At 39.9% G+C, this 25,761-nt stretch overlaps 1 protein-coding gene across 4 annotated transcripts in view; it reads left to right on the top strand.

Moving 5' to 3' along the window:
- The first annotated feature begins 859 nt into the window (after positions 1 to 859).
- Positions 860 to 25,761, top strand: part of CKAP5 (cytoskeleton associated protein 5) — a 113,398-nt gene continuing 88,496 nt past the window's right edge. The window contains exon 1 of one of the 4 annotated variants that reach the window (XM_049891045.1): positions 860 to 949. The gene's annotated coding sequence lies outside the window, so the exon portion shown is untranslated. Of the gene's footprint in view, positions 950 to 16,454; positions 16,829 to 23,299; positions 23,749 to 25,761 lie in introns of those variants that run through there. The other 3 variants (XM_049891046.1, XM_049891048.1, XM_049891044.1) reach the window with 3 other exon arrangements.

Genomic DNA, 25,761 nt, shown 5'->3' with positions numbered 1-25,761 from the left:
ACCTGATCTTTTTCACAGACATATGAATGTATTGCTAAACAAGAATTTTAGAGAACATATTAACCAAGCTTCTCATTTTTTAAAATAACAAGAGTATGGAGTATTTGCAAAATGAGTTACAGTTCATAAAGGCTTTTCCCAGACATTTTTAATTAGTTACATTAAATCCTCACACTAAGCTTGCAAGGGAAACATCGTGCTATCGATGTTTTTTTATTTCAGATTAGGAAACTAAGCTCCAGGAAGATTTATTAACTGAGTAATGTGATTTACTCAGTAATAGGTCCAAGACAGGGCCCTGGTGGTTAAGCCTTCGGCCACTATTCGAAAGGTCCGCAGTTCTAATCCACCAGCCGCTCCGTGGAAATTGTGTGGGGACAGTTCTACCCTGTCCTATAGGGTCGCTATGAGTCGGGATCAACTCGAAAGCATTTTTTTTTTTTTTTAGGTCCAAGACCAGAATCCACCGTCCTCGTCCCGTTCCACTACATCACATCCCAGCTGCTTCTCCTTTTCCTCATAGCACTTAGCCGCACAATCAATATTTTCTGAACGAAACGACTGAAAAAAAATGCCAGCTGTAGACAGCAGCTTAAATATCTGAAATTAAATAAAGCAAAAGTGCTGACAGCCATGGGTACACATCTCTACACACACCTCTCGTCCTTTCTTTCGGGATCGTGGGCAGCTTTCGCTCCAGCGAACCTCTCTTTCTCCTGGGAGTTTCCTCACCCCAACAGGCAAGGCACGGTCCCGAGGGAAACACGACTCGCGCGGCCCCTTTAAGGCTGCGGGCGGCGCGTGCCCACAGTCCTTTCAAATGGACCAATAGAAGGGCGATGGGCAGTCAGTCGAGCACCAATAGACAACGAGGACACTGCGGGGTGTGCGGCGGCCCAAGCGGTTTTAAACGGCTTAGAGCAGGCCCCTCGGTTCTGACCCGGCTGAGGTGAGTGGGCGGTGGTCCTGACCCAACCACACAGGCCCGCAGATCTCGGCGTCGCGCGCGCGGAGGGTCCCCGAACCCAGGTCGGAGGACCTCCGTGGGCGCGCGCCTCCCATGCCCCACGAACCCGGCAGAGCTGAGGCGGCGAAACGGGGCGGAGGCCCGGGGACCTGCGGCTGGGAGTGTGCGTGGGGCGCCGGCGTGCGTGTGCGACCGAGGCCGAGGCTGGGTTCCCGGTGACCGGAGGGGCGCGGGCGGCAGCACCCAGGAGGCGCGAGCGGCGCAGGGCCGCGGCTAGCGGCTGTGTTCCGGGGTTGGGGCGGGGGCCCTGCGAGCCGGCCCTGAGATTGTGCTCGTCACGTAATTGTCGAATGAATGAATGAGAGCCTGGGAAGACTGTGGTGGTTCTGAAGGGCCCGGTCGCCTCGGAGTATGATAAGGGCGGTGGTACCGGGGCCTGGCCGCGCACCTCTGTCCCTACTGGCTTGCTGCGATTTTAACGATTCTGGTCATTCACCGCTCCGGTGTTAACGCCTGACTTTCTCTAGGGCAGGAGGCTAAGCCTTTCAAAGGTGTCGATAGAATTTAGGTGGCTTTCCAGTTTTGTAGGGTTTGAGGACCAGTATAACAGCCAGCAGTGTAAGCTAATCAGGCCTTGCTAGTTCGGGGAGGGGGGGTGCTGGTAAACTACACTCTTACTTTTTAGCGCTTAACCACTCATCGACCATTGAGATAGTTACCCTGCAACCCTGGTAATTGTCAGGAAGAATTTAAATGCATCCTGTTTTGTTTCTGGCATAGAAAATGATGAAATTGGTGTTGCCAGGGTGTCCGCTGTGGGTTAGAAAATATACGTATTTGTCTCGATGAATCTTAATGAGTTTTTCGTTCAGTGTCTCTATAGGGTGAAGTGGTTTTTGCAGAACTTGTCCCACATTTATGCATGGCTCTAATTTAATTCTCGGGGGAACCAGGGCATCAAATCTTGGCCCAGAAATGCTGCCTGTCTTATTTTATGTATAATTATAGTAATTGAAAACTCATTTTTCGAAAGGTGAGCTCCTCCTTTCCCCATTTTTATCTCTCTGAGAAGTCCTTTTTTGACCTCACGAATAGCAGCTGCCAATAATTAAGCTAAGTTTTTTGAAACTTTTATGAAGTCATAAAATATTTGGACTTTCTATAAATTACTGGACAAAATGTATTGTTTTATAAAAATTAATGATATAGAAAAAAGTGAAATCGATTTCTTTTGCCAGCATAAATTAAACCTGGTTTGTAAATTCGTGAGAAAAAATTTTTAACACAGGTTTTCACACAGGCAATATTTATACTTTATTCTCTTATTACTTTAAAAGTCTTAATCATCAGGGTTGAATTATAAGGAGTGGTGTGAGGTAGTTCCACCACAACTAAAGCCTTCTACAACTGACAGCTCAATTTTAGCAGAGTTTTAAATTGTAATAAATTTGAGTACTTTAAATATTACGAACACTGGTCTAGGTTCTGAAGAAGCAGTTAAAAATAATGAGCATCTTTAACAATGCCTTCGGATAGTGTTAAAAGTCTTGACATACGGCCAGACTTTCTTTTGCTTCTTTGATTTAATGGGGTCTCATTCATTTATTCAACAAATACGGAGATTGATATCTACTATGTGTTAAACCTAACTGAAAGGTTGGTGGTTCGAACCCACTAGCCACTCAGTGGGAGGAGGATATGGCATTCTGCTCTCCAGCCAAGAAAACCTATGGGACAATTCTACTTTGTTCTATAGGGTTGCTATAAGCTGGAACCGACTCCATAGCACACAATGACAGCACTGTTCTAAACTCTATTCTAGGTTCTGGGAATACCCTGGTGATCCAGAAAAAGACAAAGCCCCTGACCTTAGGGAGTTTTACAGTTTTATCCCCCCAACAATTTATTGTAGCAAATTGTAATTTTTATAATCTCTGTGGCCCAGCTGTGGTCCTTGAACAAAATAAATTCTCAAATACATTTATTAGCACTAGCTACATTTTTTGAATATTCATTGGGTGCCACATTTTATCTTTTCTAATCTTCACAATGGAGCCCTGGTGGTGCAGTGGTTAAGCATTTGGCTGCTAATCAAAAATCCACCAGCCAGTCCTTGGAAACCCTATGGGGCAGTTGTGCTCTGTACAGTAGGTCACTGTAGGGTCATGAGTTGGAATTGACTTAACTAGACAGCAATGGGTTTGGTTTTTTTGGTTAATCTTCACAACAACATTTTACAGATGAGGAAACTGAGTCTTAGAAAGGTTATGTAACTTGTTCAAGATCATACAACTAAGTGACAGAACATCATTTTGAACCCAAGTTTGTCTACAGGGTCTTTGTAAGGCTCTTAACCTATAGTTAATGCTATGTGAAGTAATGGGGTCTGATAGGGACAATTCACGAGCAATTTCTGTGTAGAATCGCTCCTTCCCACACTTTTTTTTCTTCTATTTAAAGACATGATGAAGTATGAGTGACAGGCGCGTGGTAGTTTTTAGAGGGAAGATGGACACAGTTGAAAATACAGTGTTAGCAATATGGGAGATAGACAGCTGTGACAGTGTGGTGGGGAACTGGAGGGAGAATTTAAAATTGAAGTCTCAATCCAATTATAATTTATGAATTTCTGGTCGTCAGTTTTGGAGAGTTTTGAGGTTCTTAAGGGATTCTGGTGTTCTTTCTTCTAGAGTTCAGAATATGTTACTTAGTCCTATCAGGGCAGTTGTCGTTTGCTGTCAAGTCAATTCGGACTCATAGGCGCTCTGGTGGTGCAGTGGTTACGCTCTCGGCAGCTGACTGAAAGGGTGGTGGTTCAAAACCACAGCGTAGGAGAATGATGTGGCATTCTGTTTCCATGAAGATTACAGCCTAGGAAACCCTATGAGGTTTCTTGTCTGTTCTGTAGGGTTACTGTACGTTGGAAATCAGCTCAATGGCAGTGGGTTTGGGTTTTTGTTCATCAGGCAGTTACCCTGCCTACTTGATATACCTCAAACATATTAAGCTTCTTCTTTTTGTCCTTTGTGTTTGCTCTTCTTTGCCAGGCACTTCCCACCTCATTGTACCCTTACCTCAAGCTATTACAGGCTCCCCTCAGGTCTCAATTCAAATGTCATCTTTAAGAGGCATTTTCTAAGCTCCCAATTAGAATGGTCCTCTTAGTTACTGTTACCTCAGTTTCCTTCTTTATTTTGTAGCATTTATTGCTAGATAGGGTGTTTATTGCTTGCATGTATATTGTAGGAGTTCCTCATCATGAAAGAATGGCACAAATTTTTTTTTTTTCTATCTTGTAACCTCAATGCCACAAATAATGCCTGGAACAAAGCAGGTGCTCAAAAAATATTTCTTAGACAAAAAATGGCCAAAACTAGCATAGTGTTCTCTGTTGTGATAAAGACGGTATATATAACTAACCAGTTGGTTGTGTTATTGTCTTTGGATGTGAGCAGTGTCTCAACAGAGTAGAGTCAGAAAATCTTTAGCGAAGAAAGCTGGAAAAATAATAGTTTAATATTTTTGGCAAGTGGGTAGGAAGATAAATCTGGCTCCCCCACCCCCAACATTTTTTTGTTCAAATTTACAGAAAAATTGAAAGAATAGCGTCAAGAACACTCATATACTTTTTACTTTGATACCCCAATTTCAGCGTTTTGCCATACTTGCTTTCTCTCTCCACACGTATGTGGAGAGTATGTATGTGTACGTATGTACTTTTTTTTTCTGAACCATTTTAAAATAAATTGAAGATAACAGGACAGTTCATCCCTTAAATTCTTTAGCAGTCTTCTAAGAATAAGGACATTCCCCTACCTACTCCTAATACCATTATCACATATAAGAAAATTAACATTCATTCAATAATATCTAAAACATAGTAGTCCATATTCAGATTTCCCTGTTTGCCTGATATAGCTTTTTTTTTTTTTTAAATCCAGGAGCCATTCAGATTTCACATTTTGCATTTGCTTTTGTCTTTAGTCTCTTTTGGAAACCCTAGTGGCGTAGTGGTTAAGAGCTACAGCTGCTAACCGCAAAAGTTGGCAGTTCGAATCCACCAGGCGCTCCTTGGAAACCCTACGGGGCAGTTCTACTCTGTCCCATAGGGTCGCTATGAATTGAAATCGACTTGACGGCAACGAATTACGGGTGGCGTAGTGGTTAAAAGCTACAGCTGCTAACCAAAAAGTGGGCAGTTCAAATCCCCCAGGCACCCCTTGGAAACCTTATGGGGTAGTTCTCCTATGTCCTGTAGGGTTGATACCAGTTGGAATCGACTGGACAGCAGTGGGTTCGGTTTTTTTGGTTAGTCTCTTTTCAACTAGAACAGTCCTCCTTTTTTTTTTTTTTTTTTTTTTAATTAATAGACTTTTTCCTTTAATTAAAGTTCTTTTTTGTATTACATGTTGAAATGATAGTATTTGAATAGTTGGTAATACAATATATTATTGAAATTAATTTCGCCTCTTTCCTTTTTTTTCTTTAATGTGGCTGCTAGAAAATTCTAAATTACACTAGTGGTTCCCATTAGATTTCTATTGGACAGCTGTCCTGGGTAGTTAGTGTCTACCATTTCACTGTCCAATATGGTAGCAACTAGCCACAGTGACAGTTTATATTTATTTTTAATTTTTATTGTGCTTTCAGTGAAAGATTACAAATCAAGTCAGTCTCTCATGCAAAAATTTATGTACACCTTGCTGTATGCTCCTAATTGCTCTCCCCCGAGACAGCCTGCTCCTTCCCTCCACTCTCTCTTTTCACGTCCATTCCGCCAGCTTCTATTCCCCTCTACCCTCTCATCTCCCCTCCAGATAGGAGATGCCAGCATAGTCTCAAGTATCTACTTGATCCAAGAAGCTCATTCTTTACCAGCATCTTTTTCTATCCCATTGTCCAGCCCAATCCCTGTCTGAAGAGTTGGCTTCGGGAATGGTTCCTGTCCTGGGCTAGCAAAAGGTCTGGGGACCATGACCTCTGGGGTCCTTCTAGTCTCAGTCAGACCATTAAGTCTGGCCTTTTTATAAGAATTTGGCGTCTGCATCCCACTGGTCTCCTGCTCCCTCAGGGGTCTCTGCTGTGTTCCCTGTCAGGGCAGTCATCAGTTGTAGCCGGGCACCATCTAGTTCTTCTGGTCTCAGGCTCATGTAGTCTCTGGTTTATGTGGCCCTTTCTGTCTCTTGGGCTCGTAAATACCTTGTGTCCTTGATGTTCTTCATTCTCGTCTGGTCCAGGTGGGTTGAGACCTGATGATGCATCTTAGATGGCCGCTTGCTAGCATTTAAGACTCCAGGCCCCGCTCTCCAAAGTGAGATGCAGAATGTTTTCTTAAGAGATTTTATTATGCCAGTTGACTTAGATGTCCCCTGAAACCATAGTTCCCAAACTCCTGCCCCTGCTACTCTGGCCTTTGAAGCATTCAGTTTCTTTAAGAAACTAATAGACTTTATTTTTTTTATAACAGTTTTAGATTTACAGAAAAACTGAGCAGATGGTACAGAGTTCCCATATACTCTCCCCAACACACACAGTTTCCCCAGTTATTAATGTCTTAAATTAGTATATTTGTAACAATTAATGAACCAGTGTTGATACATTATTATTAACTAAAATTCAGAGGTTATTTAGATTTCCTTAGTTTTTACCTAAGTCCTTTTTCTGTTCAGGATCCCATCCAGGACACCACATTTCATTTAGTTCTCATGCCTCTCCTTAGGCTCCTCTTGACTATGACAGTTTCTCAGATTTTCCTCATTTTTGATGACCTTGACAGTTTTGAGAAGTACTGGTTAGGTATATTGTAGAATATCCCTCTATTGGATTTTTTTTTAATTGTGGTGAAAATATACACAATAAAACATACACTAATTCAACTATGTCTACACATATGATTTGATGACATTTGATTACATTTTTTTAAGTTGTGAAACCATTATCAATATCCTTTTCCAAACTATTCCACGACCATTAACATTAACTCAATGCCCCTAAACAAAAACACCTCCTTTCCCCCTCTCACTCACCCCTAAAAAACGATTCCGAGTAACCGCTAATAAGTTTTGGTTTCTATATATTTGCTTATTTCATATAAGTTCGATCATACAGTATCTGTACCTTTGCAACTGATTATTTTGCTCAGCATGATATTTCAAGGTTCATTCACGTCATGGCATGCAGCAAGACTTAATTTCCCTTTATGACTAAGTAATATTCCATTGTATGTATATAACACATTTTGATTATCCATTCATCTGTTGATGAACATTTTGATTGTTTCAACCTTCTGGCTATTGTGAGAAGTGCTGCAGTGAACATTGGTATACAGGTTTCTGTTTGCATTCCAGCTTTCACTTCTGGGCATATACCTAGGATTGGGGTTGCTGGGTCATATGATAGTTCTATGTTCAACTTTTTGAGAAACCGCCAAACAGTTTTCCACAGTGCCTTTTGGAATTTATCTGATGTTTTTCTCAAGATTAGGCTGAGGTTATGGGTTTTGGGTAGGAAGATCACAGAGGTAAAGTACCGTTTTCATCACATATTAAGGGTATGTACTAGCAACGTAATTTATGACTGTTGATACTGACCTTTATTATATTACCTGGCTGAAGTAGTGTTTGTCAGATTTCTCTGCCCCCAACTTTACACACTGTCCTGTTTGGAAGAATGTTATTATGCACTACCTGCACTTAAGGAATGGAGAGTTATGCTCCCCTTCCTTGAGGGTGGAGTATCTCCATAATTTATTTGGAATTCTTTGTAGAGCAGGTTTGTCTCTTTGTCTTCATCTGCTAATTTAGCCAATCATTTACTTATATCCGTGTAGACTCATGGATATTTATTTTATTTTTTGGGTTATATTTCAGTACTACTTTGTTTCGCTCAAGGTGTTCTGGCTTTCGCCATTGGGAACTGTTTCAGCTGACTCCTGTGCCCCTTTGATATATCCTCATCAGTGTGTGTGTTGAACACTTCCTTGCTTTCTGACACTGCAAGGCTCATCTTGTATATTTCTTGCTCCATCCAAGAATTGGATATTTCTCCTTGTAGCCCTGGTTGCTTTTATTGGAGAATGGTATTAGAAACCAAGGCCTAGGTGACAGGTGTGCTCTGTGCTACTTGGGTGTCTTGTTTTAGGGCCTTTTAGCTGATAGAGCAAAAAATATATGTGTGTATACTAACCCATGTATACACCCATGTCTGTAAATAATATTTCCATATGTAGCCATCTGTATCTATATTAAGTTAAACATTAGTTCATACTGATGTCTCTAACTACTCTGTTACCACATGGATCATTTTAGCCTCTTTCCCTTGCTGATTTTTTTACTCCAGCAGTGAGAAACCTGGCTCCTACCATCCATTTACATAATTGTTCAATTCCAATATACATGTGTAGCAGTGTCAGAATTGTTAACCCATACACCTGTGGGAAACAACTCTATCAGCTAGAGTACAGTGCTTAACGTGTAGCTCCTATTACCTTTAGTTTTACAGACTCCATTCATTTCCAAGGGTATTTAGGTTAGCACCTTTTTGCATACCTCCGTCCATGAGGTTGTTTAATACATTTGTAATGCAGTTAGATTCTTTTGTCACAGTCTTCGTTCTTTCCTGGGATCCTCCAATCTCCTAAATTATTTTTTTAAACTTTATTGTCGTAAAATATATATAGCAAAAAGTTTGCCATCTTAACCATTTTTAAGTGTACAGTTTAGTGGTATTACAACATAACTCCGTTCACTTTGTGCTACCATTACCACTGTCCATATCCACAAGTTTTTCATTACCCCAGGCAGAACCTCAATACCCCTTAAGCAGTAACTCTTGACACCTCTCTTCCCTCTGCCCCTGGAAACTGCTAATAAACTTTTGTCTCTGTGTATTTGCCTAGGTATCATTTAAGTGGGATCATACAACATTTGTTGTTTTATGTCTGACTTATTTCACTCAGCACAATGTTTTCAAGGTTCAGTTATCCGTGTTGTAGCATGTATCAGGACTTCATTTCTCTTTATGGCCGAGTAATATTTCATTGTATGTATATATCACATTTTGTTTATCCGTTCATCTGTTAATAGTACTTAGGTTGCTCCCATTACCCCCCTCTGTTTGAGAATCCTCTAGGTGACTCACAGGACTCAGGAAAGTGCTGTATTTAAAATTACAGTTTTATTATAGGTAAATCCATAGAGACATGGTGATGGTTGCACAACATGGTAAATGTAATTAATATCAATGAATCGTACACTTAAAAATGGATAAATGGCAAGTTTTGTTATTCTACCACAATAAAAAAAAATCTGTAGAGACAGGCACAGATTGGTGGTTGCTAGGGGTTGGTGACGGGGTATGGAACAACTCCTTAATGGGTATGGGGTTTCCTTTTGGGTTGATGTTTTACAACTAGATAAAGATGGTGGTAATGCAACATTGTGAATGTGCAAAATTCTACTGAATTGTTTACCTTAAAATGGTTAATTGTATGTTATGTGAATTTCAACTGGATGAATTTTTTTTTTTTTAATATGGGGGAAAGGGCTCAAAAGAGCCACATCGGGACCATTTAGTTTTGGTGCAAAGAGTCCTTCATACATCTGTAATGGTGACCTTGAGGGTATGTATCACTGCATTGATTATTCAAATGGATTATCCTGAAATGTTTAAATGATTATAAATATATTTTGCTTAAGAAGATTGGGAGGCTTATACTTTTTCTTAGGTTTATATGAGAAAAGGTTAAATAAAATTATTTGTATTTCAGGGATAAACCTATGATATCTGGCAAATTTGAATATCTAGAACATCTCACTCTATAATCAGTTTTACTGTAATATTTTTCCTCTTTTGTATTTATTTGCAGTGCTTTTTTTTATTCATGTCCTCATGTACTTGCAGAATGATTTTTCTTGTTTGTAGATTTTAGAAATTTTATCAGTGCCTTAATTCCAAGCATTTTCTGTTCATTCTTTTTTAAGTTGTCTTAAGCTGATTTCTATAGAGAAGCAAAACCAGTGACGTGTGTGTATATATATATATATAGAGAGAGAGAGAGGTTTATCTCTAGGAAATGGTTCACATGGTTGTAGATGCCGGCAAATCCCAAGTCCGTGAGTCAGGCTGAAGGCTGAAGACTTCTCCTGACTCACGTAGCTGCAGGGGCTGATGAACCCAGGCTCAGCAGGTCAGGTGGCAGACTGCTGGCTCAGGTCCCAAGAACCAGAGGTCAGATGATAATGAGCTGGATGCAGGATCCAGAGCAAGGAGGCCTTGCCAGAAAGTCCATATATATATATATATATATATATATATTGGATACAGGCCACACTCCTGAGGGAACTCCCCATACAACTGATAGGCTGATCACATTAGATCACGTCTTCGAGGATGACTGCATAATTACATAATTGCCAAATTACATCATTATGTAACTGCCAAACTACATCATTACATAACTGCCAAATCACTGAGAATCATGGCTCAGCCAAATTGACACACAACCTTAACCATCATACAAGTGTACATTCTTTAAAAAAAAAAAAAAAACGTGAAAACTTGGTTTAGAACTAGTGTGGGTGCTTCATTTGGGAGTGAAGATCAAATGCCATATCAAAAGTCTGTATAGTAAGTAAAAGTGTTTTTTAAGCCTTCGAGAACTGCCTGCTAATTTTGAACAATGTTTAATATGGGAGATTTCTCCAAACAAAATATGGACAGTGCCCTGGAGTATTATCAACTGTTATTTGGCTTTAACAAAGAGTGAATCTACTTTCTGTAGGATTAAAAGGAATAAATTGTACTGGTTAAAGCACTCTGATCCTAACTGAAGGGTCGGCAGTTTGAACCCACCGGCTGTTCGGAGAAGAAAGATGTGGCAGTTTGCCTCCATAAAGATTTACAGCTTTGGAAACCTTATGGGGCAGTTCAGTTCTGTCCTATAGAGCCGCTAGAAGTTGGAATCGACTTGATGGGTTTGGTTTTTAGGCCTAAGGAGCCGGTTTGTTTTAGTAAGGCAAAGATGGGCTTGCCTTACTCAGTCCTAACTGTTCTAGTCCAATTTAAACATTTCTTGGACCAGAGGACTGAAAAGTTCAATCTAAAGTCTCTAAATGACTTTGGATGATTATAAAAATTCTAACACAAGTTAAAACAAGTCCACGAGAGCCAAAGTATGACCTTGAGTATATTCCATTGGAATTTAGAGACCATCTCAAGAATAGATTTGATGCAATGAACACTAATGACCAAAGACCAGACGAATTGTGGGATGACATCAAGGATATCATACATGAAGAAAGCAAAGGGTCATTAAAAAGACAGGAAAGAGAAGACCAAAATGGATGTCAGAGGAGACTCAAACTTTCTATTGAACATAAAAAAAAAAAAAAAAATAGAGTAGCTAAAAACCAAAACCAAACCCAGTGCCGTCGAGTTGATCTGACTCATAGTGACCCTATAGGACAGCGTAGAGCTGCCCCATAGAGTTTCTAAGAAATGCCTGGTGGATTTGAACTGCCAGCCTCTTGGTTAGCAGCCATAGCACCTAACCACTATGCCACCAGGGTTTCCAGAGTAGCTAAAGCGAATGGAAGAGATGATGAAGTAAAAGAGCTGAAGAGAAGATTTCAAAGAACGGCTCAAGAAGACAAAGTAAAGTATTATAATGAAACGTGCAAAGACCTAGAGTTAGAAAACCAAAAGGGAAGAAAACGCCTGGCTTTCTCAAGCTGAAAGAACTGCAGAAAGAATTCAAGCCTTAAGTTGTAATAGTGAAGGATTCTATGGGCAAAAAATTGAAAGACACAGGAAGCATCAAAAGAAGATGGAAAGAATACACAGTCACAGTACCAAAAAGAATTGGTCCATGTTCAGCCATTTTAGGAGGTAACATATGATCAAGAAGAAGGAAGAAAGTATTGAAGGAAGAAGTCCAAGCTGCATTGAAGGCATTGAGGAAATACGAGGCTTCAGGAATTGATAGAATACCAATTGAGATGTTTCAATAAATGGGTGCAATGCTGGAAGTGCTCATTTGTTCTGTGCCAAGTGCCTTAGTTATCTAGTGCTTCTATAACAGAAATACTGCAAGTGAATGGCTTTAACAAAGAGAAATTTATTTTTTCACAGTCTAGGGTGACAGCTCCAAGAGAAGGCTTTCTCTGTTGGCTCTGGAGGAAGGTCTTTCTTGTCAGTCTTCCCCTGGACTAGGAACTTCTCCAAGCAGGAGACCCGGGTCCAAAGGACACGCTCTACTCCCAGCACTTCTTTCTTTGTATTGTGAGGTCCCCAACTCTGTGCTTGCTTGCCTTTCCTTTTATCTCTTGTAACATAAAAGGTGGTACAGGCCACACTCCAGGGGAGCTCCCTTTACATTGGATCAGGGATGTGACCTGATCAAAGGTGTTACGTCCCACCCTAACCCTTTTTAACCACAGGCAGAGATTATGATTTATAATACATAGGAAGATCACAAAATGGAGGACAATCACACATGGCCTAACCAAGTGGACACATATTTTGGGGGGACACAATTCAATCCATTATATGAAGAAATTTGGAAGACAGCTACCTGGCCAACTGACTGGAAGAGATCCAAAATTGTGCCTATTCCCAAGAGGAGGTGATCCAACAGAACGCGGAAATTATCAAACAATATCATTAATATCATACGCAAGCAAAATTTTGCTGAAGATCATTCAAAAGCGGCTGCAGCAATACATCAACAGGAAACTGTCAGAAATTCAAGCCGGATTCTGAAGAGGACTTGGAACTAGGGATATCATTGCTGATGTCAGATGGATCTTGGCTGAAAGCATAGAATACCAGAAAGATGTTTACCTGTGTCTTATTGACTATGTGAAGGTATTCAAATGTGTGGATCATAACAAATTATGGATAACATCGCGAAGAATTGAAATTCCGGAACATTAATTGTGCTTATGAGGAACCTGTACATAGATCAAGAGGCAGCCATTCCTAATACATGTTATCTTTTTCCCGTGGTCTCTTCCAGTTTTTATCCATATGCCTGTGTAATATTTAGTAAATCATTTTCTAAACAGTTTTTACTTTGCCATTGTAAAAATGGCATGACAGGGGCCTCTGACCTCCTCATCTAACTTCATAAGGGGGAAGGAGAATCAAGATCCACTGCCCAAGGCTGATTCCTATGAGGTGGAAGTCAGACATACCTGCTCTCTCCAACCTTTTTACCAATTCTGACACCAATTCCCCCTCCCCGGCACTCTCTACTTCTCTGCTGGGTTTGATAACTCATCGCAATGGCCACAGAGAACTACCAGACCATACAGGGTTTATTAAGAAAGTAACAGGTTACTGTTCAGGTTCAGGAATGCTCAGGATACAGTTCTTCAATCAGGACAGCCTCTTCTTATCTGTGCCCGCAGGCAGGTCTCTCTCTGGCCCTCAGCCTGGCCTCTGCCCTGCTCGGGCAAGTGTTGCAAAGGTCTTTTAGCTCTGCCGACAGGTACCCCACTCTGCTAGTAAGCCGCAGCCTAAGGTTCTTGGCTCTAACTCCTTGGGTCAGCAATCCTAGATCCACCAAGTGCCCAAAGGCATCCTATTCTGCCAGCAAGTCTCCTGCCCGAAGGCGCTCAGCTTTCTTACTCCATGGGCTGGGAAGCTCACCGCACTATCTCCTGCTGGTCTCCTGCCTCTGCTGCCATTTCTCTGTTGCTGCTTCTCACCATCTTCAGTGTTACAGCGCTCTCTCTGTCTCTGTCTCTCTGTCTCCTGGTTCCAGGAGTTTCTCAATACAGGTATCCCGGGTCCAAAGGATGTGCTCCATTCCTGGCTCTTTCTTGGTGGTAGTGAAATCCTCCCATCCTGCCTCTGGGGTGGTTCATTTTAAGCCTACCAGGATGGCAAAAGTGACCAATCCCCTTGTTAGCGTTCCATACACTTTCTTTGCATGGTTCCACCCCCACAAGAGTGCCATGCACCTTATTTACATTATTAGTAAGCTGTCCAATCCCCTTGATGGACCACAAGCACCTCATTTGCATAGTCCCAACCAGTCATTTGGTGGGAGTTACTAAGACTGGCTAAACCAAAAAAACTAAACCCATTGCTGTCAAGTTGACTCCAAATCATAGGACAGAGTAGAGCTGCCCCATAGGGTTTCCAAGAAGGAGCTGATGGATTCAAACTGCTGACGTTTTGGTTAGCAGCCGAGCTCTTAACCGTTGCCCCTCCAGGGCTCCAGAGGGCCATATTAAGTAGTACATTGCATCGCAGCCATGTTAAGGAGAACAGTACTACCGGACAACTTGTTGAATTATGTTGAATGTCTAGTTTAATCTCATCATGTTTTAGAAAAGAAAAGGAAGCAATAACGAAAATAAGATGGGGTATGTTTGGACTGTTGCATTTGGTAAGAAATCCAAGAATTATTCAAGAATATTTATTCAAAATGTCTGTGCATTAAGAAAGGAGCCCTGTTAGCATAATGTTTGAGAGCTGTGGCTGCTAACCAAACGGTCAGCAGCTTGAATCTGCCAGCTACTCCTTGGAAACTATGGGGCAGTTTTACTCTGTCCTGTAGGGTCGCTATGAGTCAGAATCAACTCGATGGCAACAGGTTTTTTTTTTTTTTTTAAATGCATTAGGGGACAAAAGATAGAAATCCCAGTAATAGAAATCTTGAATTCTGATGTCTGAGACTGAGCTGTAGAATCAGTACAGTTTTTTTCTCTAATTTTTGATTAATTAATTAGCACAGCACTGGGTTATTATTATCCAGTTGTGTGTGTGCATGCACACATGCATTCGCCACATGCACACATGGACTCACTGTGCTCTCCTTATTGAGGTTAGCTGGACTCCTGTGTCACTGTTGTTGTTACAGAAAGTGTTGATCATACTTTGGTGATAAATACTTAATTAGGCACTTATTGTGTATCACATACTGGGAGAAAAAGATGATTAAGATACATTCCAGCCCTTGCACTTGAGATATTCACAGTCTGATAAGGAAGGCTGATCTGCAAACTGTTATCTGAACAATAGTGTGATAAGTTTGGGGATATAATGAAAAGGTCTTAATTACCTAATTCAAAAGAACCGTTCACCGTCAAATACATTTTAGAATGAGATTCTTGGGGCAGTTCAAAATCTGTTTAGTCATAAACAGTTTTCTCTTTGTGGCAGTCTTAGCCTAGAATCCTCTAAAACCAAAAAACCAAACCTATTGCCATTGAGTTGATTCTAACTCATGGTGACCTTCAGAATAAGGGTAACCTGGGATTGCTCCCTAGTAGAGTAGTCTTCCTGTTCTTTGGAATCTAAATTTCTACTTGAACCCCTGTTGAGGATCACAGAGGATACTTACAGCCTTTAGCCTCCCTAAATTGATTTCCATACTGGTCTACATGATGGCTTGAAGCTTTAATGGGGGGGAAAAAAAAAGCCAGTTGCTGGGGAGTGTGTTCTGACACATGATGACCTCATAAGTAGAACTGTGCTCCAGAGGATTTTCAGTGGCTGATTTTTCAGCAGTAGGTCACCAGGCAGGCCTTTCTTCTGAGGCTCCTCTGAGTGGACTTGAACCATCAACCTTTGGTTAGCTGCCAAGTGTGTAAACCATTTGTACTGCCCAGGGACTCCTGTGTATTCATCTGCATTAGATGGAGAAATACAGGCTTAATAGTCCATAAATCTCCTGCAGTATGATGGAGACACAAAATGCAGTCAAACCTTGGAAGGTGAGATTGAGAAAAATTCTTCCTATAAGAAGAAAGAAAACCTATGGAGCTCTTGGAGATCAAGATTTAAACTTCCAGAGATATTAATGTAATGTTTATTATACTTTTCTCAAGGACTCGTCATATTAAAATAGATGACTGTGCATCTCAATTGTGTTTGCTTTGCCTAGATAGACTTGTAGTGAATTCCTGGCCAGTATTTAAAAGATCATATTTCACTCACAGAAAACAAACCTTCCTGTCGAGTCAGTTCCATGTGTGTCAAAATACAACTGTGCCATGGAGTTCTCATGGCTCTGACCTTTTGGAAGCAGATCATCAGGCCTTCTGAAGTGCCTCTGGGTGGGTTTGAACTGCCTTCCTTTTGGTTAGTAGCCCAGTGCTTAGCCGTTTGCACCACCCAGGGACTCCTTGCTCACAGAGGCAGAATGTTAACTTTTCTGTTCTGCCCCCTATTACCTTTCTACTCCTCTTGTATTATCGTCTAAAATAGTGTTGTAGAGAAGAGAAGGAACCGAGGGAAAGGGTGAGGCAGAGCAGTGCGGGCCACCAGAATTCTTACCTGGGCCTTTTGAGTTGCCATTTGAAAACCACTCTAATTGCTCGGGTCTAAGAGAGGTTAATGGAATAAGTGGCTTACGTAATGGAGGCTGTAGAAATTTACCCTGATGCTTTGGTTATTTCCTGAAGTGATTTTTCCTCCTTGGAAGAGGGATTAGGATTGGGATAGTGGGAACTGATCATCTCTTTTGTTTCTGGAGCATCACCTGTGTTGTCACCAAAAATAAAAAAAAAGGACCAACCAGCGGTGGTGGAGTCTTCCCCGTTGTTCCTTCATTTGCCTCTTGCTTTAGAAATCCTCTGGGCTGGAAGCAGGACCCTGAGGTCTACCAATCCTTGGGCGGAGTACGAGGTGGCCCCTTTAAGCCTTCAGTGTGTGCAGGGAGGAGGGCCGAGGGTGAGGCGGACACTCTGACAGCAGTGCACTGGGCCCCGCCCCCGGAGGAGGCGTTTCCCAGCAGCCCCGCAGCACCAATGCTACCAATGCTGCCGCCGCTGCCGCCTGCCGCCTGCCGGTTATTCCTGCTGATCCTGCTCGGACATTAGGGCCCCTGACCCCTCCCTACTTGGGAGCGTAAGTGTCAAACTGCGGGCGGGCGGGGGTCAAGCATCCCCTGCAGTGCTGGAAGTCCTGGTGGACAGTACAGGGGACTTTCCTGGCCTATCAGAGGCTAAGGTGGCGAAAGAGCGTAAACAATGCCGGCTGCAGTGAGCTAAAGCCTGGGACATCTGTTCTACTTCTGGGTGGTGATGGTGGCCGGCCCTGGGGTGCCTGTTTGAGTATGCAGTGTTTCGAGCAGTGCCCACTACCCGGCTTTGTCCCAGCCTGGTTCCCACTTGGAGTGAGGAGAGGATTGCTTTTACCAGAGAAGAACTGAGTTGAGCTTCTTAAGGGGTGGAGCTGAATCAAGTGCCCTGGGCCTTGGGTCCTTAGCCTGGGATTTGGAGACCTGGGTAGCTTCAGGATGAGTAAGCATTAGATTTTCAGCCACCTTGGTACAATTGAGCAGTAGCTTGCACAGTTGACCTAATTCACAGCCGGGTTTAGAATTCAGTCTCCCCAGAGGCCTATGTTGGTGTCGAGTCCCCCTTTTGGAGACATTGCCAGTGATCATTTATTAGGAAGAGTCCAGTTAGCCTTCTTTCCTGCTGATATGAATAGCATGGTGTGAAAGAGACAGCTCTCTCTACCCTTCCTCTCTCTGAAGGAATTGTGGGAGGTTACCATCCCAGGACTAGAACCACAAGCACATCTAAGTTTGTTGAGATAACCTGCTAGAGAAGCTGTTCAGATTTTTGGTCCCCTGATAATGGAGAATACTCTAGTAAGAGAGTGTCACTTGTCATTGCTAATGGGAAATGCCTAGGAGCAGTGTGGTTTTTTAAATTAGAGGGAAAGTCTTGTCATTTTTGCTGTCAGCTGATAGAGAAGGTATTTTATCTAGCCTTGATCAAGTAATAAAAATCTTAAATTTTCTGTGACAGTTACATAATTGTTATGCTCCTTTAATCCAATTGGCCTTCCTATACATGATTTGAGTAAAGATTTCTGGGCATGTACCTGCGTTCTGTTTTAGCCTTGCTGAGCCTATCATACATACACCTCATTGGCTATTCAAAGGGATTGTTCCTTTAGTGGGCAGAAATTTTCCTCAAACTTATTCTGCGCTTCTGCAGTAGCATCTCCTGAGCCAGAAGTGAGAGTCCAGGAGTGGTAATCAAATCCGGATCTCTTGTATTGTGGTAATGAAGAGTCTTTGTAGGTCAAGAGCTTGGGAGTTTTCCACAGAAATAGTTGCACTGCCACAGTGTATTTCCAGGTAGAAGGCTCAACTAATCTGCATAGTATCTCTATGATTATCTGTCAAAATATAAGGATTTAAAAGAAAAGCCCATCACACTTGGACCCTTGGTTGGTGGGGAAGAGTAGTGGACTGAGAGTTAGACTGAAACATAGGTTCTAGGTCCAGCTCTAAAATTTGTCATTACTTAACCTCTGTGCCTTATCTTTAGCTAGTTGATGAATTAGAAAATGCATAGATCATTGGGGCCTACATTCTGTGATAATATATAATGCATATTTAATAGGTAATTTTTTTAATTTAAATACTAAACTAAAAAATTCAGACAGTTTGGAATTTATCCTAAGTTCTGCCTTTATGAATAACCTTGAAAACATTTCTTAACCTGGGGTTTAAAAATAAACAATTACCTCTGAACCTTTTTCATCAACAGTGGACTATTTGAGCTCTTTGGAAGACATTTTTAGATATAACAATAGTGTAAGATTATAATATTTCTGTAGAACAGATTTATTTTTGCTACTGTCCTTGACTTTGCCTTTGTTTTAGCCTAGCGTCAAACCTTAGGAGAACTCTGAATAATTTGAAATTTCTAAATACTTGTTGGAATTAAATTGAATGAACCATTGCAGGTACCATACATAGTTCAAATCAGTTTCATTAATGTTTCTCTTTGTTGACAATGGTATTCACTCCTAAGGTATCAAACCCTGCTGTGAGGTTAAAACTTGGTTTCTTACGTCTGCGTTTATCAAGTCCAGACCCCTCTGTTCATTGCCAGTGCCACGTTTCCAACCACTTGAAGATCATGTTTTGCAAGTCTAAAACCAAACTCATCATATTCCTTACCTTTCTTTTTCACTGCCTAAGAACAAACAACCCAGAACTTCCTCCTGACATATTTTTCTGTGTTTGACATCTTTATTTTCCTGGCCACCTAGGCTGGAGATACCTTGACTCTTTCTCCTACTCTCACATTTATAGTTGCTAAGGCTTCTTGATCTGCATGTTTAATGTAAATCCCATCAGTCTCCCCAGCCTACCCTTTCCATTGCTGCTGCCAATACCCACCTAGTTCCAGCTCTTAGTCACTAAGTATGGAAGTAATTTCCTATTAAATCTCTATTTTTGTCCCTGCCAATTCATTCTACATAGATTTATTTTTCTAAAAGTAAATATCGTCTCACTTACTTGCTTTAATTCATCACCATCTCCTGCTGTTTAGCCTCATATTCAAGACTCCATGACCTGACCCTACTCTACCATTTTGATCTCACACTCCCTTTGAGCCATTCAGTGTTCCCTAAACATGCTCAGTACTTTCCTACTTCCAAGACTTTGCCTTTCAGTTTCCTCAGTCAGCAGTATCCCCTCTTTCACCCTTATGTTTTGAATCATCCCGCCTACCATTCATTACTGAGCTCAGATGCCATCCTTCTGACACCCTCACTCACTGGTGGTCAGTTCCATCTTTGAACTCCCATAACCCTTGTTTGTTCCTTGCTTATGGCACTTTCCACTTACTGTTTCGTATTAGGATTCTATATTTGCATATCTTATTTTCAGTACTGTGAACTCCTTGAGGACATCATGGTTTGTCCATAGGGAAATTCAGTGAGTCAGTGCCTTAGGTAAAAATTGGAGTGGAGTAATCCTTATTATATCTCATTATTAGAAAGGACTCTTAACCTTTACAGCGAACCCACTAACATGTGTATGATTGGTAGCTTTAACAAACCATTCTTATCTCCTAAGGACTTTTGTGAGTAAACTTGATTAGTTTGGTTTAAAAAAAAAAAGTTTTATTGAGATGTAATTCACATATCATGCAGTTTACCCATTTAAAGTAGGCAATGCAATAGCTTTTAGTGTATTCACAGATTTGTGCAGCTGTTACCACAATCAACTTTAGAACATTTCATTTTCCCCAAAAGAAACTCCACACCCTTTAGCCATCAGCCCCTGAGCCCCAATCACCTACCCAGCCTCAGCCTAGGCAAACACTAATCTACCTTCTGTCTGTATTGATTTGCCTGTTCTGGGCATTTCCTATAAATGGAATCATATAATATGTGGTCCTTTGTAACTGGCTTTTATTTAGCATCATGTTTTCAAGGTTTATCCATGTTGTGTGTATCAGTAATTCATCTTTTTTTATTGTCAAATAATATTCCATAGTATGAATAGACTATATTCTGTTTATCCATTCATCAGCTGATGATATTTGAGTTGTTTCTACTTTGGGGCTATTATGAGTGTTAGTTTGGTTTCTTTTGCTGTAAATATTGAAAATACTACTACAGTTCTCTAAAGAGATCATTTAGGTCCTAACTTTATGGCCTTTTATGAAATTGTGACTTTTATTTCACATATACTCCATTTTATACTGACTCTGAGGTTTCTCTTCATTACTGCCTGAATATTCTATATGCTCCCAAGGCTTTTACCTTCCTTTGTGATAATTGTTAGTTAAAATTTGCATGTAGAGACAAAGTTTAACTTCGAAACGAATGGTTTAATAACCCCCCAAATTTTTTTGAGTAGTTATACTCAAATTTAGAACTAATATGAGTCATAGAGATCATAGTCTACCACCCTTTATGCTTTTGTTATGCTGAAGGAAAGAGTTTCCTTTTCAACTGGTAGAGTCAGACCTTAACAGAATAAGGATTGCCAAGCATGGATAACCACCAACCACAAAACTGTGGTCATTTTTCTTTTATCCAAGAGCACCTGTACAATGTTTTAAGGCCCGGAAAGCTAATTAGGCTTAATTGTTAGGCAGCTACTGATTAAGGATGATTCTTTCTTCCTAGCTGTATTTTAAATTTCTCTAAATTACCTATGCCCTTTTGGGGCAAATAAACTTGTTTTTCACATATAACCTTGTTTGCTTTTCATATTTTAATGAATTAACATCATGAGTAGAACTGTCCCATAGTTGGTGGATTCGAACTGCTGACCTTTTGGTTAGCAGCTGAGCTCTTAACCACTGCTCTACCACGATTCCCATGAATTATTTACATTTTAAAATATTTTGATAGCTGTATTTCAGCATACTAGTTTTCTCTAATCTTATGTATTTTAAAAAATGCATTATTCTTTAGATTTCACCTGACTGTCAAGGGCTCTGTGGCATGAAAAAAAAAAAAAAGAACCCCTTTTGTAGTCTAAGACAAAATGGAAGGTAAATGGTATTAATTCCATTTTATATTTGAAGGAGCAAGAGAGAGATACAGGGTCTTGCCCCAACTCTTAACTAGACCAAGAGGAGTAAAAAACTTCCTATGGTGTCGGTTCTTTATTCAGTCAGTGCATAAATAAAAGTAAAGAAGGTAATGTGACTATAATGAAATTATAAGAGGTCTGTGTATTATATATGTATAGTATATTTTATACTCTTGATGGCAGCAGACTTTCAAGTTTTTAATTTATATCTAGTATTAATGAGTATTATATTTTCAACTATTATGAGTAAAATGTCTAACTAAATTCTATTTTTGGTGTTGGTATTTGTATTTGCTGTTTTAATCCTATAAAATTCCAAAATAAAGTCAACTATAATTTATAAATGAAACAAACATTTTCTAATTGAGAATACCAAATACTGATAATGACAATTGCTAACATTTATTGAGCCCTTGCCAGAATGCCAAGTACCTAATCTAAGAATTTTACGTATTCTAACTCATTTAATCTACACACAGCCCTCTAAAGTAGATACTGTTGTCCACATTTTATATGTGAGCACACTGAAGCAGTGTACATTCACCTGACTTGCCCAACATCTCACCTCAGGTTAGTAGTGGTTTTGTAGATATAGAATTCTTTTTTTTTTTTTTTTTAATTTCGATTAGTAGGCACAAATAGAAGGTAATAAAACAATTTGTCAAAAAGCAGAAACTTAAATTTGATAAGACCGTTCCTGCTTTTTGGATTATTGCCTTTTTTTTTTTTTCCCTTCCCCAGCAAGTGTTTACTGATCATTTATATGTGCCAGGCAGTGTGCATGGTGAACTGGAAGGCCCATGCCTTGGTCTCTTTTCTCACTGTACACTCTCCCTCAGTACTGTCATTCCCTTGGTTTAATTACATCTGTCTATGGAAAACTGCTAAATCTTTTGTCTCTAGGCTAGAGCTCTCTCTTGAGCTCCAGGTTTGAATCTCCAACTGCTGCCCACATCTGCACTTGCCTCCCATGCATCTCAAGCTCAACTTGTCCAAAACTTCATAACTGTCCCTCACTTACATCTTTCTACATTCACTCAGTAAGGACGCTTATTATTCTGAAATGCATCCACTTTTCTCCATGTGCATTGCTGCTACCCATAAGCCCATCTTTCATTTAGACTCTTCATATCCTTCTATGTGGTTTGCCAACAGTGTTACCACCTTCCAAGCCATTCTTTACATGATCTTCAAGATATACAAGTTTAATAGCATATCAAGTAATTTTCCTCCTTACAATCCTTCAGAATCTCCTTTTACCTTTGGAGTAAAGTCTTCTATAACTTGTACATCACATGAATGGGTTTTACAAAGAAAATATTGAGTGAAAAAAGAAAGTTACAAAAGACTACAAACAAAGGATGTGGGGAAATTGGAACCCTTATCCGTTGCTAGTAGGAACGCAAAATGGTACAGCCATTGTGGAAAACTGTGGTGGTTCCTTAAAAAGCTAAAAATAGAACAACCACGTGACTCATCAATTCCATTCCTAGACTTGAAAGCAGAGACTCAAACAGATAAAGTGTACACCAGTGTTCATTGCAGCACTATTCACAATAGCCAAAAGGTAGAAACAACCTAAATGCCAATCGACAGATGAATGCATAAACAAGATGTGGTACGTACATACAGTGGAATGTAAGTAAGAGAAATGAAGTCTTGATACATACTACAATATGGATAGTGTTTGAAGACATTATGCTGAGTGAAACAAGTCAGTTACAAAAGGACAAATATTGTATGACTTCACTTATGTAAAAAGATAACAAAAGGCAAATATGTAGAGACTAAAGATTAGTAGTAGTTACCAGGGGTGGGAAGGAGGGGGAAAGGGAGGGTTATTGCTTATGGAGTAATGAGTTTGGGTTTGCAGTGATGGACAAATTGCATCGATTAAGGGCAGGATTGCACAGACAGTTAACGTAATTGCTGTCAGTAAATTGTATACCTGTAAAAAGGTGAATTGGTAAAAGTTGTGTTATAGATATATTTACAAAATGGCAACAACAACAACAACAAAAAAAGAGTAGCTACTGAGGCTGCTTATATACAACCAAACACCTATGGGGCTTGATTCCTTGGTTTGGAGGTTTAAGGTCATGGTTTCATGGGACATCCCAGTTAACTGGCCTAATATCGTGTTTAGTGCTTCTGTTCTACCTCCTAGTTTGTTTGTGTAGTGCCTGGGGTCTTAAAAGCTTGCACGCGGTCTCTATTCACCTGGAGGAACAGGAAGAAGGAGAGTCAGGACTAGGAGGAGGAAATGGAATGTGTGGCTAATTGCCTCCATGAACAACTGTCTTCTCTGCCGTGAGACCAGAACTGGATGATGCTGGGCAACCATTATAGAACACTTTGATCAAAGGTCCTATAGAAGAATCCTGATCAAAAAGGGGAAAAATGCAGAAAGTTTCAAATTTTATGGAATGCACATTTTCTGGAGCCATGGAGTCTAGATGAACCTGTAAGATAATCTTTAAACCTTAAACCAAAAACATCCCCTGAACTCTTCTTAAAACCAAACAGTATTTTTTTTTTAATAACAAATGACTGCCTTGAGCATTGTACTGTTTTAAGATCTATCTGTATGGGATCAAATTGACAACAGCAACTCAAAAGATTAGTTTAAAAATTTAGGGGGCAGTGAGTTTATGTTAATGGGGGAGGAACAGTTGAGAAAAGGAGGCTAAGAATGGTTGCACAACTCAAATAATGTAATGAGTGTGGTACTGAACTGTACATGTAGAAACTGTTGAATTGGTGTATGTTCTGTTGTGTATATTCTCAACAACAAGGAAAATTATTTTTAAAAACTACAATCAGTAACGTTTTTCTAAAGCTTATAAACAACCAAAACTAATTTTTGCTTTAGAGATAAATGACTATGGCATAAACTAAAAAAACTTCTGGAAAGTTTATGCTGTGGGAAGAAGGATAGGGTAGGAAGGAAATACAGATGGAGTAATGGTATTGGTAGTATCCCAGTCCTTAGACTGGGGTGTATTTGACATGTCAATTTTTTGTGATTCTTCGTAACTGACATATATTGCATGTATTTTCTTGTGCGTGCAAAAAGTTAAATTCTAAAATTAATTTTAAATTAAAATAATTATGGGAAAAATTTACTGAGAGGGCCTTTTCTTAGTATATCAATTCTAGAAGAAGTCAGACACAGAGACAGATCAAGAGTCCCCAGTGTCAAATGTACACACAAACACTGCATCCATTATTTCAGTGGCTGTGGAAGTTTTGGTATGAAGCAGGCCTTTCCTTTGAAAAGAAGCAAAATCATAAACAATTTTTTATAAAGTAGCAGGTGCCATTTCAGAAAATATAACACAATGGCATCTGAATTTTATGTAAGGCGGCAGTTAGCATGGTTAGCCTTTTTCTTCATGTTTCTGAAAGGAGAATGGAACCAACAGGAAAAAAAGAAAATATCCCAGTGAACTCATAGGAAAACGACAATCAAATATTATTGTTCACATTCTCTTGCTTGGAGAATGTTTTAAAAGCTTTCACTGAGCATTTCTTTTTGAAAAACAAGTCAAATAGGAAAGAATACTTTTGTAGCTCAAACTTTTGCCAAGAAAAGTTAACTTTAGAGGTTTTTAATTCTGGCTGCACATTAGAATCACCTAGTGAGCTTTTTAAATACATAGATATAGTATTAATTTTCTTGTATTTTATACACATATCAGTGCACAATGGGTTGAAAATTAAAAAAAAAAAAAACTGTCCTTCACTGCATAGCGTTTGAGAAGTACTATGTAGTTCATTCATTTTCACTGCTGTTAAATACTGTATTCTGAATATACCACTATTAGTTCATTTTCCTTTTGATGAACTTGTGAGTTGTTTTCAAACCTTGGTTATGAACAGTGTTGCTATGAACTGGCAATCAGTTTCTGGTGATCATTTATAGTTGCTGGGTGGTGTGTGCATCTTCAACTTAGATAATGCCGTAAAGGCTCCCAAACTGTTGTACTATTTTAACTCCCACCATTGCTGTATTACAGTTCCTGCTGATTTTCTATTAAAGTTTGTCTCCCACTCTAAAACACACTGCTGCTATTTCACATGGGTCCTGAGGATTTTGGAGAGAAATCTTAATGAGGGAAAGCTCTGCTTATAAACTTCTAGAATTCAGTCTTTATTTGAATATATAACTTTGCCGAGGATATTTCCCCCATTTCGATGGGAAGGAAACAAGGTGTGATAAAAAGGGCATAAGACTGAATCCTAGTGTGACCCCACTGCCTGCTGGTTTTGTTTTGGCAAGTTATTTAACCTCTGTGGGGTGAGTGTGTAAAATGGGGAAAATACCTATCTTTCATGTAGTTGTTGGAAATGTTAACTATGAACCTCACTAATTAAAAAATGTTTTAAATACAAAGTTTATCTGGGAATAGTTTGTTCAAGAATTTAATTTTTTACTGGTTTATATAAACATTTTGGCTAGAATCATGTGTAATTG

The sequence above is a fragment of the Elephas maximus genome, chromosome 7 (assembly GCF_024166365.1).
Source record: "Elephas maximus indicus isolate mEleMax1 chromosome 7, mEleMax1 primary haplotype, whole genome shotgun sequence".
NCBI lineage: Eukaryota > Metazoa > Chordata > Mammalia > Proboscidea > Elephantidae > Elephas > Elephas maximus.
Note: the sequence above shows the minus strand (reverse complement) of the source record. Positions and strands in the feature narration are given on the sequence as shown.